General features: G+C 47.3%; 1 protein-coding gene across 3 annotated transcripts in view; it reads right to left on the bottom strand.

Annotated features, from left to right (window-relative positions):
- Nucleotides 1–17028, bottom strand: part of LOC140428362 (ubiquitin-conjugating enzyme E2 variant 1-like) — a 62234-nt gene that overhangs the window by 25531 nt on the left and 19675 nt on the right. The window contains exon 1 of one of the 3 annotated variants that reach the window (XM_072514746.1): nucleotides 2364–2390. The exons of the other annotated variants lie outside the window; for them this stretch is intronic. The gene's annotated coding sequence lies outside the window, so the exon portion shown is untranslated. Of the gene's footprint in view, nucleotides 1–2363; nucleotides 2391–17028 lie in introns of those variants that run through there. 3 annotated transcript variants of the gene reach the window in all.

The raw sequence follows: 17028 nt of genomic DNA, 5'->3' as shown, positions 1-17028 counted from the left end.
ATAGAAAATACTTAGTTTTTAAGCACTATTTTCCCCTTCTTCACCAGCAAAACAGCTTTCAAAATAATCTTCTCCGCTTGCACTTTTGGCAACAATCAGTTGTTTGGAAAGTCTTCAGTAGGTGACCCTGCACTGCCTGCTGCAACTAAAATAAATGATATTCTTGGCATTTTAAAAAAAATCAATCTTCAATTTTTCTTTCAGCAAAGTTTAGAGACTCGCCCATCAAAAATATTAACCTATTACTCACTTGTTTATAAATTCTGATTTCAAAAAATGTATCATTCTCTTCAATAAGCTAGTATAACATCCTTCAGGAATATGTGCACAACACTGCCAAAGAAATGAACAGCTATTTCAGATTAGTAGAATGATGAATATTAGTTTGGCTGGCAAGTGTGCACTACGTAAATCAAAAAGCTGTAGAAATATTCAATTCATTTATCATTAAAGCTTGCAATTTAAAGCTTTTCTTAACTTTGATACTGCAGTGTAACATTTGATCCACCTTATCAAATGTAATTGTTCTTTATTTCAGCCGATCATTTAATCCATTCAAATAAACCTCAAGTATCTTTGAGCGTGGGTTTGTATGATTTTAGATGAGTCAAATTTATCTATATATAAACTTTAAAACTGTAGCCTTATATAGAATTTCAGTTTATATATTTTGTCAGTTACCAATGCATTCAAGTGACGTAAAGACAGGTAGTTTGCAGGGTCATACCTCCAGTACCTCTCACTTATGAGGGGCATGGATAGAGTGGATGGGCAGGATGGATTCCCAGGGTGGAGGGGTCAGTCACCAGGGGGCATAGGTTTAAGGTCCGTGGGACAAAGTTTAGAGAAGATGTGCGAGGCAGGTTTTTTACGCAGAGGGTGGTGAGTGCTTGGAATGCGTTGCCAGGGGAGGTTGTGGCAGCAGATACATTAACAGGGTTCAAAAGTCATCTTGACAAACACATGGATAAGACGGGTATAGAGGGATACGGCACAAAGAAGTGCTGAGGGTTTTGGCAAATGCTGGTATCATGACCCGTACAGACTTGGAGGGCCGAAGGGCCTGTTCCTGTGCTGTATTGTTCTTTGTTCTAATAGCAACTATACATATGCAAATTGTCACTACTGTTTGCAGGCAGATCAACCATGTGACATCACAACAGTGTTCAATACTGTCCTTACCAGACATGTAAATCCATGCACTTCCAATAGCAGTAGTAGCATAATGATTAAGAATGAGAACTTGACCAATTCACTGCTCCCTATCTTAATAATGTTCAAAGGAACTTGACTCAGCTGCTATGTTGGCTGAGATTAACTACTTTAGCACAAAACAAGGATCAAAGCTGGCACCTTCCTGTCTATAAATTACTCACTGGATGAATTCAATGGGTCTTTAGGGGAACTGGAGACAGGACCTCTGTTATTTACAGGGATGCTCAATGTATAAAAGCAACCCTACTTGTAGAGAAGTTGACATCTTTATCATAAACACACATTCAAATATTGTAGTGCAAGAGGAAAGAGAGAAGATGGAACACAATGTGGCAGAGTTAGGAAATCAAAAAGGAGCCAACACTGAAGTATCAAACGTGTCGGGGACTTAATATTGAATGGAAAAAATGCAGCAATGTTAAAGCTCATGTAACAAGAGAGTTATCGGATTATAATATCTAGAAACAACAACTTAACACCAGGATCTGTTGATTTTTAGACTTGAACTACAAATTCCATTGCACTGTTTAAGTTGTGCTTTTATTTTAAAAATAGAGTTATTCTCCAGTTTGTCTCCTGGAATAGAATATACATCAGTATCAAAAGAATCACAATAGGCTCATACAAGGTTTGGAATTAGTTATCTGAATGAGGACTCCCAAACCTAAAGTAAACTTAGAACAATTCACTTTGAGGCTAATTTATGGGAAATTAATGTTAATTAGCATTGGCATCCCACACCATAAATTTTCTCCTAAAACAAAAAATGTTAATCTATATTCCATCAATTATAGGAGCCTTTAAACTGGTCTGCACTTTTAGTGGCCAGAGATCAAGTTCATTGAATACATTGTCACAATGTTCTAAATGTAATTTATTATTAATCTAATTTATTTGTTTAGACCAATGTCGAAACCCTCATATGTTGGCGCACAATTTGCCAAATGTGACAGCATCTCGGAGATGGAGACATTTGTTGATTAACTTAATAAGAAATGTTAAAACCATTTAGTGATATTAGAGTAAGGTAAGAAAACTTGCAAAAAAAAAAAAAAAAAATTGGTGTCAAAATACCAGTTTGTATTAACATGAAGCTTGGTTTCTATAGATTATTTTTGCCCTTTTCATAACTGTCTAGGGAACCATACCTGCCCTCTTTAAATAGTGCTCCAATGTTGTCCTTTGAGAGAAAGCAGAATACAAACAATTTAAGAAAAATTTGCAAGTGCAAGAATCGTGCAAGTAAAAGTATGTAGGTAGGTATCACAGATATATTTTTCAGCCAACCATGGTTGCATCTGGACAATATCAGTAAAGCGTGCGCATTGCAATGCTGCCTCAAAAGGATTTTGCAAGCAGTGGAGACAAACAATACTCACCATCCAGTATGCTTACTGTTATTATTATCACTCATGGACTTTGAGTCTGCTTTGCAAGGCAATTTCTAACAATTAGAAAGCCACTTTAGCATGGTCCTATCTACAAGAGATCCAGGACCCATGTTACAGGACAAGCAAGTGTGAATTTTCAACCAAATTTAAGTAGTCTTCCTTAGACGTGCAGAGTCTAAATCAGGAATTTGGAATATTTAATCCAATGCTAAAATATTTACAGAAAAGAAAAAGAGGGGGAAAGAAAGGTGGATGAGACTGGAGACAGAAAGAAAATGTAGTTTTAAAAATAATATTTTCAAAAGTAATTAAAATTAAAACCTAATTAGAAATGAGCCTCCATACTGATTTAAATATGAGAGAGATTGGTGGTAATCAAGACCTAACCTGCAATAATTCACTTACACTGGAACAGACAAACCTAATTTTCTCTGACCCATTGTCAACACGTTCCCAACTTCATGACCTTCAGTATTTTAATATCCAGCCTCTAGGGGAGGTGGTGCACCGCACCTTGTGGAGGATCAGGTCAAATTCAATTACAACATCCAAATTTCCATTTAACTGTGCACATGCCAGAAGTTGATGTCCAATTTACTCCACACCAGTGAGTCCTGAGACCTCAACAATTAATCTTATTGCAAAATACAGGTTATTACTGAAAAAGAGATATCTCACAAGTGCATTATCCTTTACAGCCTGAAAAGTAAAACATATTTTTGTTTTATATTGCACTAAACTTAAAACTTAAAAAAAACTTTCTACAAATTAGTAGGCAGCATGCTCAGTTTTAGAGAACGAGGGCGCGCGCACCGAGCACGAGGGCGCGCGCACCGAGCACGAGGGCGCGCGCACCGAGCACGAGGGCGCGCGCACCGAGCACGAGGGCGCGCGCACCGAGCACGAGGGCGCGCGCACCGAGCACGAGGGCGCGCGCACCGAGCACGAGGGCGCGCGCACCGAGCACGAGGGCGCGCGCACCGAGCACGAGGGCGCGCGCACCGAGCACGAGGGCGCGCGCACCGAGCACGAGGGCGCGCGCACCGAGCACGAGGGCGCGCGCACCGAGCACGAGGGCGCGCGCACCGAGCACGAGGGCGCGCGCACCGAGCACGAGGGCGCGCGCACCGAGCACGAGGGCGCGCGCACCGAGCACGAGGGCGCGCGCACCGAGCACGAGGGCGCGCGCACCGAGCACGAGGGCGCGCGCACCGAGCACGAGGGCGCGCGCACCGAGCACGAGGGCGCGCGCACCGAGAACGAGGGCGCGCGCACCGAGAACGAGAGAGCGCGCACCGAGAACGAGAGCGCGCACCTAGAACGAGAGCGCGCACCGAGAACAAGGCACCGGCACCGAGAACGAGGCACCGGCACCGAGAACGAGGCACTGGCACCGAGAACGAGGCACCGGCACCGGAAAATGCACCGCACCAGGAAAGAGGCATAGCAAAATGGAAAAAGCAATAGTGTCAGAACACTGAAAAGGGGGAAGATGTCAATAGGCCTTTATCGTCCTCCGGCGAGATAAGTTTAAAAGAGCCAAAGTTGAAGCTAATCAGCATTTCAACTTCACAGCAGTTATACTGATCGAGAAAGCACAGGGGGACTTCCGGTTGCGGCCATGCCTAGGTAGGTCGCACGTTCGGCAGCTCCCGCCGGGAACGGACTTTTGGGCTCTCTAGTGGGGCCCCAACGGCAATTGTTCGACGGCTTCCAGTGTGGGAAGGTGACAGCAAGGTCCCCCCGACATTATATGGATTGGACCAGGAGTGGAGCGGTGTAAAAAAGTGATCTTGGAGCAGCGAAAAGTGAGAGGGAGGAAAAACAAGATGGTGGCGGGTGGAGACCAAGCAGCATGGGCGCAGTGGTCGCAGGAGCAGCAGGAGTTTCTTAAACGCTGCTTTGAGGAGCTGAAAACCGAAATGCTGGCGCCAATGAAGGCGGCGATTGAGAAGCTTGTGGAGACCCAGAAGGCCCAAGGGGCGGCGATCCGGGAGGTGCGGCAAAAAGCCTCGGAGAACGAGGACGAGATCTTGGGCCTGGCGGTGAAGGTGGAAGCGCACGAGGCGCTGCACAAGAGGTGGGTGGAAAGATTTGAGGACCTGGAGAATAGGTTGAGGAGGAAGAATCATCGGATTCTGGGTCTCCCCGAAGGAGTGGAGGGGCCCGATGCTGGGGCATATGTGAGCACGATGCTCAATTCGCTGATGGGCACGGGATCTAGATGGGGCTCACCGGGTCCTAGCAAGGAGACCCAAGACCAACGAGCCGCCAAGGGCTGTAGTGGTGAGGTTTCACCGCTTTATGGACAGAGTGTCCTGAGATGGGCCAAGAAAGAGCGGAGCAGCAGGTGGGAGAACACGGAGATCCGAATGTACCAGGACTGGAGTGCAGAGGTGGCTAAGAAGAGAGCTGGTTTCAATCGGGCTAAGGCGGTGCTCCATCGGAAGGGGGTGAAGTTCGGTATGCTGCAGCCACCGCGATTGTGGGTCACATTCCAGGATCGGCACCACTATTTCGAAACGCCTGATGAGGCATGGAGCTTTATATGGACTGAAATGTTGGACTCAAATTGAGGGTTTGCTGTGGGGGGATGTTTACTGTGTATATGGTGTTTATTACGTTTAAGGAATGTTCCTTTGGTTTGGGTGCTGGGTGGGGATGGGTGAAGGGATATGATGGGGAGACTGTGGGAGTATGGGCGTCGGTGTTGGAGGGGCATGCCCCCACGAAGGAAGAGGGGGAGTGGAGGCCCGGGGATGGGGGTAAGGCTGCAAAAGGAGCTGCGACAGAGGGGGCGGGGCTGGCTCAGGAAAGCACGGGCTTTTTCCTACATTAGGGAAGGACGGGGGTGGGGGCCGGGGGAGGATAGGCAGTGCTGGAGAGGAGCGCACACTGACTGCCAGGGAGGGGGAGGGGGGATTCTCACACGGGGGGGGGGTCGATGGAATGGTGGGAGAGGCCGGGGTCAGCTGACTTACGGGAGTGTTATATGGGGGGGGGGGGGAGCAAAAGGGCTAGATGTGGATCTAGCAGGGGGAAGGGGGGGGGGGAGAGAAAGAGGGGGGTATAGGGGTGCTGCTGCATTGGCCAAAGGGGAGCTGGAAGTAGGAGAGGTGGTCGGGGCAGGGGTCCGCCGTCTGGGGGACTGGGGGGTGCGGGAGGCGTGGGCACGTGGCTGGCCTAGAAAAGGAGATGGCTAGTCGGCAGGGGGGATCCGGCTGATAACTTGGAATGTGAGGGGCCTGAACGGGCCGGTCAAGAGGGCCCGGGTATTCGCGCACTTAAAGGGACTGAAGACAGACGTGGTTATGCTCCAGGAGATACATTTGAAGTTGGCAGATCAGGTTGGGCTGAGAAAGGGATGGATAGGACAGGTATTCCATTCAGGGCTGGATGCGAAGAACAGAGGGGTTGCAATACTGGTGGGGAAGCGGGTGTCGTTTGAGGCAATGAATATTGTAGTGGATAATGGAGGTCGATATGTGATGGTGAGTGGTAGGTTGCAGGGGGTGCAGGTGGTACTGATAAACGTATATGCCCCGAACTGGGATGATGCCGGATTTATGAAACGCATGCTGGGTCGGATTCCGGACGGACCAGATTGGGGGGTGGGGGGGGGGGTGGATCCATGGAGGTTTGTCAGGCCCCTGGCCAGGGAATTTTCATTCTTTTCCCACGTCCATAGAGCCTACTCCCAGATAGATTTCTTTATTTTGAGTAGGGCGCTAATCCAGAAAGTGGAGGGAACGGAGTATTCGGCCATAGCCATCTCAGACCACACCCCGCACTGGGTGGAGCTGGAGTTAGGAGAGGAGAGAGACCTGTGGCGTCTTGATGTGGGATTATTGGCGGATGAGGAGGTGTGCGGGCGGGGGTGCATTGAAAGATATTTGGAGGCCAACGACAACGGGGAGGTGCAGGAGGGGGTAGTCTGGGAGGCGCTGAAGGCAGTGGTCAGGGGAGAGTTCATCTCGATCAGGGCCCACAGGGAGAAGAGAGAGGGCAGGGAGAGGGAGAGGTTGGTGGGGGAGATCTTAAGGGTGGACAGGAGATATGCAGAGGCCCCCGAGAAGGGACTACTCAGGGAACGGCGTAACCTCCAGACGGAGTTCGACCTGTTGACCACAGGGAAAGCAGAGGCACAGTGGAGGAAAGCGCAGGGGGCGACGTACGAGTATGGGGAGAAGGCGAGTCGAATGCTGGCACATCAGCTTCGTAAGAGGGAGGCAGCGAGGGAGATAGCTGGAGTTAAGGATAGCGGGAGGAATACGGTGCGGAGTGCGATGAGAATAAACGAGGTATTTAGGGACTTCTATGGGGATCTGTACAGATCTGAGCCCCCAGCGGGGGGGATGCGACGATTTTTGGATCAGCTGAGGTTCCCAAGGGTGGAGGAGCAGGAGGTGGCTGGTTTAGGGGCGCCAATTGGGCTGGAGAAGCTGGTTAAAGGATTGGGGAGCATGAAGGCAGGGAAGGCCCCGGGGCCAGATGGGTTCCCGATTGAGTTTTACAGGAAATACGTGGACCTGCTAGGCTCGTTGTTAGTGAGGACTTTCAATAAGGCAAGGGAGGGGGGGACCTTGCCCCCAACAATGTCCGGGGCGCTGATCTCTCTGATCCTGAAGCGGGACAAGGACCCACTGCAATGTGGGTCGTATAGACCGATCTCGCTCCTCAATGTGGATGCTAAGTTGCTGGCAAAAGTGCTGGCTACGAGAATTGAGGACTGTGTCTCGGGGGTGATTCATGAGGACCAGACGCGATTTGTAAAGGGCAGGCAGCTAAACACTAATGTGCGGAGGCTCCTCAATGTGATCATGATGCCCTCAGTGGAGGGAGAATCTTTGGGAAGTGCTGCAGAGGTTTGGGTTCGGGGAGGGGTTCATCAGCTGGGTCAGGTTGCTATACAGAGCCCCGGTGGCGAGTGTGGCTACGAATCGGCGGAGGTCGGAGTACTTTCGGCTGTACCGAGGGACGGGGCAGGGGTGCCCCCTGTCCCCCTTGTTGTTTGCATTGGCAAATGAGCCTCTGACCATGGCACTAAGGGTGTCCAGGAAATGGAGGCGACTGGTCCGAGGGGCAGAGGAACATCGGGTGTCGCTGTATGCGGACGACCTGTTGCTGTATGTGGCAGATCCAGTGGAGGGGATGGCGGAGGTCATGCGGATGCTAAGGGAGTTTGGGGACTTCTCGGGGTATAAGCTCAATGTAGGGAAAAGTGAGCTCTTTGTGGTGCATCCAGGGGACCAGGGAAAGGGGATAGACGACCTACCGTTGAAGAGGGCGGAAAGGAGCTTTCGGTACTTGGGGATCCAAGTGGCTGGGAGTTGGGGGGCCCTGCACAAGCTCAATTTGACGCGGTTGGTGGAGCAGATGGAGGAGGATTTCAAAAGATGGGATGTGCTGCCACTCTCGCTAGCGGGCAGGGTGCAGTCGGTTAAAATGATGGTCCTCCCGAGGTTTCTCTTTGTGTTCCAGTGCCTTCCCATTATGATTCCCAAGGCCTTTTTCAAACGGGTAGGTAGGAGCATTATGGGTTTCGTGTGGGCAAATAAGACCCCGAGGGTAAAGAGTGTGTTTCTGGAGCGAAGTAGGGACAGGGGAGGGCTGGCGCTGCCAAATTTGTGCGGCTATTATTGGTCTGCCAATGTGGCGATGAGCCGTTAAGTGGGTAATGGAGGGAGAGGGTGCGGCGTGGAAGAGGTTTGAGATGGCGTCCTGTGTGGGCACGAGGCTGAGGGCGCTGGCGACGGCACCGCTGCCGCTCTCACCGACAAGGTACACCACGAGTCCGATGGTGGCGGCGACGTTGAAGATCTGGGGGCAGTGGAGACGACACAGGGGCGAGGTGGGAGCCTCAGTTTGGTCCCCGATTCGGGAGAACCATTGGTTCGTCCCGGGAAGGATGGGTGGGGGGTTTCGGAGCTGGCATCGGGCAGGGATTAGAAGAATGGGATGGGATGTTTGAGAGCCTAGGGGCGCTGGAGGAGAAGTTTGGGTTACCCCCGAAAATGCTTTCAGGTATATGCAAGTGCGGGCGTTTGTGAGGCAGCAGGTGAGGGAATTCCCGCTGCTCCCGGCACAGGGGACTCAGGACAGGGTGATTTCGGGTGTATGGGTTGGAGAAGGCAGGGTTTTGGCGATCTACCAGGAGCTGAAAGAAGAGGAGGCCTCGGTAGAGGAGTTAAAGGGCAAGTGGGAGGAGGAGCTTGGGGAGGAGATAGAAGAGGGTCTGTGGGCTGATGCCCCGAGTAGGGTTAATTCTTCCTCCTCTTGCGCCAGGCTCAGCCTAATACAATTCAAGGTTACTCACAGAGCGCATATGACAGGGGCGAGGTTGAGTAGGTTCTTTGGGGTGGAGGACAGATGTGGGAGGTGCTCGGGAAGCCCGGCGAATCACGTCCACATGTTCTGGTCGTGCCCGGCACTGGATGGGTTTTGGAGGGGTTTCGCGAGGGCTATGTCCAAGGTGGTGAAAGTCCAGGTCAAGCCGGGTTGGGGGTTGGCACTATTTGGGTTAACGGACGAGCCGGGAATGCAGGAGGCGAAAGAGGCCGGTATCCTGGCCTTTGCATCCCTGGTAGCCCGGCGGAGGATCTTGCTATTATGGAAGGACGTGAAGCCCCCCCCCCCCCAAGGGTGGGGGGGGGGGGGTGGGGGGGGGGGGGGGAATTCGGGTGGGTGGGGGGGGCTTCCCTATGGGTACCTTTGAATGTCATATGGGGGGGGGGGGGGGGGTTACTGTATATGGGGGAAATCCAATGTATAAATTTTGTATAATTTCTGACTTGTGTTTGTGTTTCTTTCTTTTTGTTGTTGGGGGGGGGGGGGGTTTGTTAAAAATTCTGTGAAAATTTTGAATAAACTTTTTTTTTTTTTTAAAAAGAGAAAGCACAGGGGCCACAGGTGACAGATGCAGCAAACCTTGAGGAAAAGGTAGCCGAGGCAGAGGCCAGTATCAGGACAGCAGACTGTGGTAGGTAAGCCAGTTATCAAAAGACAACTGTTGGTAGCTCTTCAGACCACGTTGGAGTGAAGAACAAAAAATAAATCCAGCCTAATTTTGCAGAGGAGGCTTGCATTTTTGTGTATGATGGTTTAAAACTTTGAAACACAGAAGCAAGCAGATTGTTATCAACACCGTCATACCTTAACTTGCAGGAAAAATAAGTATAAAGGTTTGAGTCACATCAATTTGTGAAATGAGGTCAGTGAATAGAAATGGCAATTCACTGGAATTCCATTTCCCAGCATGCAAAAGGGTGTTAGAGGACTAGAGAGGCCCTTCTTAGATGGTGCTTTTGTAAAGTTTTTGAGTATAGGCCATGGCATGATTATCTGTTCGCGGAAGTGTCTGGTAACAACATATTATCAAAAGACAGGAGTGCAACTGGTTGATGAGGTCCCTAATTTCATGTCGTACTGCCTCACTAAGGACAGAGTAGCAACGTGAATACTGTAGAACTGCTCTTCTTGCGAATCAATAGCATTGTGAATACATTAGGCTCTTTGGAAAATAGAGAAAAATAAAGTGCAAAAATGAACATAAATTCTACCTATTTATAATTTTCATGTTTCAATAACAGTCCATTATAATTTTCTTAACCTGAAACATTAACTTGGCTTCTCTCTCCCTCCAGAGATCCATAGAATCACTACAGTGCAGAAGGTGGCCATTTGACCCATTGAATCTGCAGTGATTCTCTGAAAAAGCACCCTACCTAGGCCCACTCCCCCACCCTATCTCTGCAACCTCACATATTGACCATGGCAAATCCACCTAACGTGCATATCTTTGGGAGGAAACAGGAGCACCCAGAGGAAACCCAAGCAGACACGGGGAGAATGTGCAAACTTTGCACAGACATTCACCCAAGGACGGAATCGAACCCAGGTCCCTGGCGCTGCGATGCAGAAGTGCTAGCCACTGTGCTGCCCAGATACTGCCAGATTAAGTATTTTCAGTCAATCTTTATCTCCGATTCCCAGCCTTTGCAGTATTTTACCTTTACATAACTTACTTTACCAGAACCGTCATTTATTGCATTTGGAAGACAAATGCCTCAAGTGGTCATGGGCATGCCTATTGGAACTACCCGCTGATAAGCTGCAAGTATGCTTTGACAGTAATCTAGAGTGTGAATCACAGAAATTTACAGCAAAGGAGGCCGTGTCCGCACCAGCTGACAAAGCAGTCGCCCAGCCCAGTCACAGCGCGTACATGGCCTTGTAGATTACAGCACCAAGTGCATATCCTTTAACATAAATGGAGAATGGTAATCTTTTTCAACATTTGCGTCAATGTTGGCAACACAACTGAGTGCTCCTGCTCAAATATGGGTGGACATATTTACTGGGTCATAGTGATGGGAGTGATGTCAAGACGTCCTTGGCGGGTCGGATCAAGGAAAACCCCCAAGGCTTTTTACTCTTATGTGAGAAATAAAAGAATGACCAGGGTGAGGTTAGGGCCGGCAAGGACATTAGTGGGAACTTGTGCATTGAGTCAGAAGAGATAGGAGAGGCGTTGAATGAATACTTTTCTTCAGTGTTCACCAAGGAGAGGGGCCATGTTTTTGAGGATGAGTGTGATACAGGCGGGTAGGCTAGAGGAGGTAGATGTTCCGAGGAAGGATGTATTAGCAATTTTGAAAAACCTTACGGTCGACATGTCCCTTGGGCCAGATGGGATATATCCTAGGATTCTTTGGGAGGCAAGGGATGAGACTGCAGTCTTCGGCTTTGATCTTTGGGTCCTCATTGTCCACGGGGATAGTGCCAGAGAACTGGAGAGTGGCGAATGTTGTTCCTCTGTTTAAGAAAGGGAATAGGAATGACCCTGGTAATTATAGGCCGGTTAGTCTTACTTCAGTGGTCAGTAAGTTAATGGAAAAGGACCTGAAGGATAGGATTTATAACCATTTGGAAAGATGCAGCTTAATCCAGGATAGTCAACACAGATTCGTGAAGGTTAAGTCTTGCCTCACAAATTTGATTGAATTCTTTGAGGAGGTTACTAGGTGTGTAGATGAAGGTAGAGCAGTTGATGTCATATACATGAATTTTAGTAAGGCGTTTGATAAGGTTCCCATGGTCGGCTCATGAAGAAAGTAAGGAGGTGTGGGATAGAGGCAAATTTGGCCAATTGGATAAGTAACTGGCTATCACATAGAAGACAGAGTGGTGGTGGATGGAAAATTTTCAGGCTGGAGACCAGTTACCAGCGGTGTACCACAGGGATCAGTGCTGGGTCCTCTGCGATTTGTGATTTTTATCAATAACTTGGAGGAGGGGGCTGAAGGGTGGGTCAGTAAATTTGCTGATGACACCAAGATTGGTGGAGTAGTGGATGAGGTGGAGGGCTGTTGTCAGCTGCAAAGAGACACTGATAGGATGCAGAGCTGGGCTGAAAAATGGCAGATGGAGTTTAACCCTGATAAGTGCGAGGTGATTCATTTTGGTAGGAAAAATTTGCATGCAGATTACAGGGTCAACGGCAGGGTTCTGAGGAATGTGGAGGAACAGAGATCTTGGGGTTCATGTCCATAGATCTCTGAAGGTTGCCACTCAAGTGGACAGAGCCGTGAAGAAGGCCTATAGTGTGTTAGCTTTTATTAACAGGGGGCTTGAGTTTAAGAGCCGTGGGGTAATGCTGCAACTGTCCATGACCCTGATGAGACCACATTTGGAGTATTGTGTACAGTTCTGGTCACCTCATTATAGGAAGGTTGTGGAAGCATTGGAAAGGGTGCAAAGGAGATTTACCAGGATGCTGCCTGGTTTGGAGGACAGGTCTTATGAGGGCTTTGCTCTTTGGAGCGGAGGAGGATGAGAGGTGACTTAATAGAGGTTTATATGATGATGAGGGGGATAGATAGAGTGGACGTTCAGAGTCTATTTCCTCGGGTGGATGTAGCTGTTACAAGGCGGCATAACTATAAGGTTCAGGGTAGGAGATATAGGAGAGATGTCCGAGGTAGGTTCTTTACTCAGAGTGGTTAAGGTGTGGAATGGACTGCCTGCTGTGATAGTGGAGTCGGACACTTTAGGAACTTTGAAGCGGTTATTGGATAGGCACATAGAGCACACCAGAATGGCAGGGAATGGGATAGCTTGATCTTGGTTTCGAACAAGGCTCGACACAACATCGAGGACGGAAGGGCCTGTTCTGTGTTGTGCTGTTCTATGTATGTTCTATGTGCAGTGTTTTCTGGCCAGGAATACAATCATGTACCTAACACCCAGTATTGCTAGATCAGGAAGACTATTTCAAATGAGGTTATGAAGGTTTCTGCCTCTACCGTCCTTCAAAGCAATGAGTTCCAGACACCCACCACCCTTGAAAATCTTTTCCCTCGAATCCTTTCTAAACCTCATCTTGAAGTTAGCATAATGTTCTTTGCAAGGCCTGACTAGGCCCCTCTCATTGAGAGTTTCGGGGATCAGGTTAATTTACATGATTTTGGCAGGTCCCTGAGATAAAGCTGCTAATTTGGGGATCTGAAGCAGCTGAAGAATACCAGTTTTCAAACATAAAAACATTTTGGAATACACGTTTTCAGTTCCTGTTGCCCAGTGGTCAACTGCAATCATTTGTCAGAACTTTGAAATCAACTTCCTGTTGTCATAGCAACACTGGGTGCATTGTCAGCATGATGCAAAACTTGAAAAAGATTACATTCCCCATTTGTGTCAAAGGTAAACAACTTAATTCTCAGCCACATGTTGATGGATGAAACCGCAGCCAATTCAAACAATAGTCACCTTCACTTTGAAAACCTGCTGGAAGACTTAAGTTTATATAACTGTGCATAATGCACAAGGCATCATGAATACGCCTAGTGAAAGAAAAGACCCCGCCAGAATTCTGCCTCAGGAATGTCTGATGGACCTTGTTTTCTTCCAGATTTCACAAAACACCAGTATCCTTATCATGAGAATGATCAGGCAGTCGGCCATTTACTGCCATGCTTTTGTGAATAAGAATCATTCGACCTGTAGGGTCGGCACCAACTCACTGTAAAAGCAACTTAGCTAGTCTCAATCCCTGCCCTTTCCGTGTAACGCTACAATCTTCAAGGTTTGATCAGATTTCCTTTTGAAAATCACAATTGAATGTGATTTGACCACTCTCCCAGACAGTGCATTTCAGACTCGCTGCATAAGAAGTGTTTTTGTATGTTGTCTTTGGTTCTTTGTCAATCAACTTAAATGTGTCTTCCGGTTCTTGACCCCTCTGCCAAAGGTAACAGCTTCTCCCTAAAGTAAACAGCTTCTCCCTATCTACTCTTCCCCAGACAAAATTCTTGAACACATCAAGTCTCCTCTTAACTTCTTTTCTACAAGTAGAAGAACCAACTTCTCCAATCTATCCAAGTAACTGAAGTCCCTCATCCCTGGAACCATTCTTGCAAATCTTTCCTGAATCCTCTCCAAAGCCTTCACCTCCTTCCTAAAGTGTGGTGCCCAGAATTGGACACAGTACATCAGTAGAGGCCAATCCAGTATTTTATAAAAGTTCATCATAACTTCTTTACAAGGTAAATTGTCAAATTTTCCTCAGATACTGTCACAAAAAAGGAGTACTAACCATAGCTACTCCACTTCCATGGACTAGTTAGCTGTTTCCACAACTTCCGTAGGAAGAGTTTCCAAACTCTTGTCAACCTAGAGTGTCCCAGTGATTTAAATGAACCTGACACCATTGCTGGAGAGGTTTGCTATGATTTGAGCATGAGTATTCAACAAGTAGATATGCCTAGTGTGTGTTATTATTTGGCTAGTGAGTGAAAGACATTAATTTTAATTAATCTGCAGATTTTCACAAGACTCACTAATCCTACATCTGCATCACAACCTTCATTCATCCACAACTGGCACCAAGAATCAAAGATTGAGAGAATAAAACGTGAGCTCAATCTCACTTTGAAAAACTGAGATAATCTTGGAACAAAAGGTTGGTTAATAAATGTAAATACAATATCCAGATCGTCCCTCCAAATTAGATAGTTAAAAGCATGAGCAAACATTTGTCCAGCTTTATATTAAAGAAAGTAATTGTTTGACAGTTTTAATCTCAATTCTGCCAACACCAGCACCCCCACCCCCCCAGAAAATCATTTAAGACAGTCTACAATTATGCTACACCGTTCCAGTCCAGACTCCAGCTCAAAAGCATTGATCTAGGCTGACACAAATGTATTTAGATAATGCTAACTTATGGATGAGATATTAAACAAAGCCCCTAAGCTGACTGTGTTCAATGGATGTTTGACGGTATTCAAAGAGAGATCTCTTGGTATTTTTGTTAACATTTTTAACTCAATGAAGGGCATTGAAAATAGATTAACTGGTCATTCATCTCATTGTTCTTGATTTAGGTTGCTGCATACAAGATGGCCATCACAACTGTCCAAACAATTTCAAACGATTCATCATATCGTTTTGTGTTCTTCTGACCCAGAAGGTGAAATCAATGAAAGTTTTTTCTTTTCTTCAATCCTGCATCAACTCCATTGGAATTCATGTGTGAATGATCTCTGCCTATAAATGGGGATTCTTGACAATTAAAACAGCATACGAACACCACCTTGGTTAATGTGTGCTGATCCACACCAAAAAAAATCAGAACTTCTCTAATGTGTCAAGAGGAAACATGCAATTAGGTTATATTTGCCACTGCATTCAACAATGTTTGAACAGAGGAATTAATTTAAAATGACCTAAATACAGATTTGCCAAAGGCATCGATTCCATCTTTTAGCAGCAAGTTAACATCGCTACTGCTAGTATTATGGCCTTACAACAGTTTTAATGAGATTTGTTCTTGGCCACATCGTTCTTATCCCTGTAATATAGCTAACAAAGGCAAAAAAAAATACAAATAATTGTTTTTGAAAACTTTATTAAAATATCTGAAGAGTTGAACCAAACCAAAATCCTCTAAACAAAAAATAAATCATTATTCTCTCTTTTTTAAAAATATAAATTTAGAGTGTCCAATTCATTTTTTCCCAATTAAGGGGCAATTTAGCGAGGTCAATCCACCCACCCTGCACATCTTTGGGTTGTGGGGACGAAACCCAAGCAAACACGGGGAGAATGTGCAAACTCCACACGGACAGTGACTCAGAGCCGGGATCGAACCTGGGACCTCGGCGTTGTGAGGCAGCAGTGCTATCCACTGCATCACCGTGCTGCCCTTATTATTCTCTTTCACCCTGCCCTGTACAGCCCTCATCACTGGTCCCTTAAGTCTGCGGAACACAGGCTTGATGTATATGGTGGACCTGATTTAGCCATTCACTACCAAATCTGGCTGGACCATGTAAAGCACTATTAGGTCCTCATCTGCCCAAACTGCTCATTATTGCAGCATCACCCTGGAATGCAAAGATAACCTCCCCATTTAATTTCTCGATTGCAAACTGCAAACCACCTTCTTAAAACCCACTCTCCCCATCTCCTCTGCCTCACTTCCAGCAAGCAGTTCATGAACTTTAGTCATTAATATTAAGACCATCCAATCAGCTGCCTTCACTTCGCTCCTTTCCTCCAGCACATAGAACCAAACTTCCTTTAAGGTTTCCCCACCCTGAAATTGCATTGAAATTTAGTTTGTGTTGAGCACCTATTGTCTATGATTCCTACCTCCTGGTCCCTCAACCCTGTTCCTGCAAAGCCACTAGCAACCAGCTTCTCCTCTGGTTCCCAGGTTACCTGCTATGGTTAGTGGTTCCCTTTCAGATTATGTTCTCCTAAGAAAAAACACACGACCCTCCATTTTTGCAAATTAACACCCATCTCCAACCTCTCTTTCCTCTCCTAGACCCTTGACTATGTTTACGCCTTGAAAATCCATGCCCACCTTCCTTGAACACCACTTTTTAATCTCACCAATAAGGTTTCCATGCTGTAACACAATGGTTCTTATTTTTTAAAAAATTTATTGTCACAAATTGGCATACATTAACACAACAATGAAGTTACTGTGAAAGGCCCCTCATCACCACATTCCGGCGCCTGTTCGGCTACACAGAGGGAGAATTCAGAATGTCCAAATTACCTAACAAGCATGTCTATCGAGACTTGTGGGAGGAAACCGGAGGTCCCGGAGGAAACCCACGCAGACACGGGGAGAATGTGCTGACTCCGCACAGACAATGGGCAGCACGGTAGCACAAGTGATTAGCACTGTGGCTTCATAGCACCAGGGTCCCAGGTTTGATTCCCTGCTGGGTCACTGTCCGTGCGGAGTCTGCACGTTCTCCCCGTGTCTGCATGGGTTTCCTCCGGGTGCTCCGGTTTCCTCCGACAGTCCAAAGACGAACAGGTTAGGTGGACTGGCCATGATAAATTGCCCTTAGTGACCCAAAAAAAAGGTTAGGAGGGGTTATTGGGTTACGGGGATAGGGTGGAC

Source organism: Scyliorhinus torazame, chromosome 8, assembly GCF_047496885.1.
Source record: "Scyliorhinus torazame isolate Kashiwa2021f chromosome 8, sScyTor2.1, whole genome shotgun sequence".
Classification (NCBI taxonomy): domain Eukaryota; kingdom Metazoa; phylum Chordata; class Chondrichthyes; order Carcharhiniformes; family Scyliorhinidae; genus Scyliorhinus; species Scyliorhinus torazame.
The sequence above is the reverse complement of the archived record's forward strand: the minus strand, read 5'-3'. Positions and strand labels throughout refer to the sequence as shown.